At 40.5% G+C, this 2,893-nt stretch overlaps 1 pseudogene; it reads right to left on the bottom strand.

Moving 5' to 3' along the window:
• Positions 1-1,862: 1,862 nt before the first annotated feature.
• LOC102030018 lies at positions 1,863-2,631 on the bottom strand (annotated as a pseudogene).
• Between the last annotated feature and the right edge of the window lie 262 nt (positions 2,632-2,893).

Here is a 2,893-nt window from a genome sequence, read left to right as displayed (position 1 = left end):
GAAAAGTGATTTATCAAATTCTTTCTAGGTTGCTTCACTCAGTACAAAGATCAGTGGTGATACAGGTGGTACTGGGCCCACCGACTCCACTGTCTAAACAAGGCAGAAGATTTTTTTAAATGAAATACATAGAAATACATTGACATTAGCATGTCACAGGTATTAAATAACTGCATGTGAAAAAATCACAGATCCAACAGAAGGGAAATCAAATAATAATTTCATTCTATATGTAGTGCAAAAGAAGATTTATCAGGAAGCAAAATAAAACATAAAAGTGCAATTAAAGTTAAGGGCCGGCATTCCACATTCCTGTTCTGTTGACACCAGAACTGATACACAGCAGAGTACTGTAAAGCATGGAGATGCTTCCAGGACTTGACCTTTCTCCACCAAGTCTTTGTAAACCGTGAGCATGCACGTAATGATTGTGAAACAGGCGGCCAAAGACAATTTGTTCCCAAAATAGGTTATTTTCACTTAATTAACTATGGGGTGGATAACTTAAAATTTCTCATTGTCAAGAATTCAATTTATTTGATCAAAATAAGTTCCAAGGCTTACAGATGACTAAATGACTAGCACCGGTCACTAAAAAACTAAGAAATAAAAAAAAAAGGAAAAAGGTATTTCCTTTCCCCCAAACCTTCATAAGAACAATTGTGTCTGTGTGTGAACATAAAAAGGGATAAAATATGTAAAGCTTGAATGAATATGACTACTGTCAAATTTCCAAAATAACAGTTAGAGAAGCTAGTTAAAGTCAAAGCCCTTTAGGTAGGAACTAAAATGATCAAGTGAGGTTGAAAGCTCATTAAGAGCTTTAGTTAAAAAATAAGATAGCAAAATCCTGGGATTTTTAATTATGAGAGAGTAATAAATATGAAAATCTTACATCTAAGATAGTTGAAGTCTTCTCACTGTGTACAGCTGGCCTAACGTACAAGATGCTCTCTGCCTTTGCAACTCGGTCTTTCCTTACATACTTTATATGTGGCTCAAACTGTCCGTTACTCAAATCAACCCTTTCTCACAGTTGTTTAAATATTTTATTTTATGAAATATATTTTCCTAACAAATTATGAAATATAATGGAATGTAGTAATAGACCTGAAATATAACACTGTCCAAAAACCATGTGTGGCTTTATAACATATAACTTCACTTTTTTTTTGTCTTTTTGAGACAGGGTCTCATCATGCAGTTCAGGATGGTCTTGAACTCACTTTGTAGCCCAGGCTGGCCTGGAACTCAGAACAATCCTCCTACCTCAGCCTCCCAAGTGCTGGGATTACAGGCATGCATCACCACGCCTGGCATAACTTCACTGAATTTGATAGTTTCACCTATCATTTTAAAGCAGGGATTTAAGGGAAAAAGGAATCAGTCAACAAGAAGGTTTAGTTCACACAAGAATTAATCACAATAGTGAAAATTTCCTATTCAAATTGGAAAATAGATGAATTTTTTGTTTTTATAAATTTTTGATATATATGAACTTTCATAATTTATTAGAATGCTATGACATTTAAAAAAAACCTTTTCTTTAGGCTCAAGAAACACTTATTTAAACACTTACTTTAAGCATTATTTTTCTTTTAAAGGTCATATTTCTAAAAGAAATTGGTTAAGCTGGTCAGGATTCCTGTGAGAATATGTTTACTTTAACTTCGAATTTAATTAGGCTTTTTTGTTGATTTATTTTGGAAGGGGATACAAGAGAACATCGTTAGCAGTTTTATTTGACAGGTGTCATAAATCAACTACATCCTCCCCCAAAAAATCTCTTAAACAACAGTCACAAAACCACTCTCCCTTGCTCACAGAAAATCTACCAAAATTGTGGTCATGTCCCACTGGGTTGAAGCAAAATCATTAAAATATTATTAGCACAGAAGATTAGAAATCAAATAGTTCCATACTCATTATATAAGCACCAAAAACTTCAATTTCCAGTCCCTGGTTTTCTAATTTATATTATGGATTTAATTAGAACGAGCTTATTTCTATAGGGTTAATTGCGTTGCTCAATGGTGAATAGACTGTATTTTAGGATTTTTACACCATGACTTGCTGTATAATTCACTATTCTGCCTGCTGCTCTATCTCTGCTCATCAAGTGGCTTAATAATGACACGAGGATCAATGCAGTTAGGGGCATCAGCCGGGTAAACGCAGAGAAACGTCCACCTCCTCTTTCTTCTTCTCTCTCACGTCCACTTTGTCGACGCTGATGTTGACGGCTATAACCAGCTCGGCCCCTTGAAAATGAATGTGCACTCCCTGAGGGAAATCCACCACCAAAAAATACACCGGACAGGTCTCCCGGGGTTCTGCCCGCCTCACACCTCTGTGGGAGCTGAACCTGCCGTGCTCCGGTTATTACAAGCTTGCTCCCCGCCGCCCGGGGGTCTTACTGCCTTCCCTTCCCTGGATTACTAAACACAGCATCAGCACCTCCAGTCTCCTTAACCGCAGCTGTGGCTCCGGGTGCGAGGCTTCTGTCTGGATGAAACGTCGAAGCGAGCTTCTCGTAAGCTCTTTCCAAATCTGCATCACCCGCGTCTTTCGTAATTCCAAGAACTTGGTAGTAATTTTTACGCTTGTTTAGCTGAGAATGCGCTCCCCCCGGTCAGGGGTGCAGCCCCTCGCGCTCTGGGCACCCCAGATGCACCCCCCTTAGCGCAGCTGGCCTTGCTCTGCTCCCCGCTCCCCGCGAGCTTCCAGCGGCTTCTTCAACATCACTTCCAACGTGCGCGCGGCGGGCAGCGGAACAGCCGCTCGGCCTTCTGCAGGAAGCGCTGGACCTTGCTGCGGTTGCGGGAGTCCAGGGCCTCGGGCGCGATGCTCACGCTGCTCTCTGCCTCGTCCTGGTTTCCCTCGGCGCTGCCCG

This window comes from Chinchilla lanigera, unplaced genomic scaffold, assembly GCF_000276665.1.
Source record: "Chinchilla lanigera isolate Chin_1 unplaced genomic scaffold, ChiLan1.0 scaffold00180, whole genome shotgun sequence".
Lineage (NCBI taxonomy): Eukaryota > Metazoa > Chordata > Mammalia > Rodentia > Chinchillidae > Chinchilla > Chinchilla lanigera.
The sequence above is the reverse complement of the archived record's forward strand: the minus strand, read 5'-3'. Positions and strand labels throughout refer to the sequence as shown.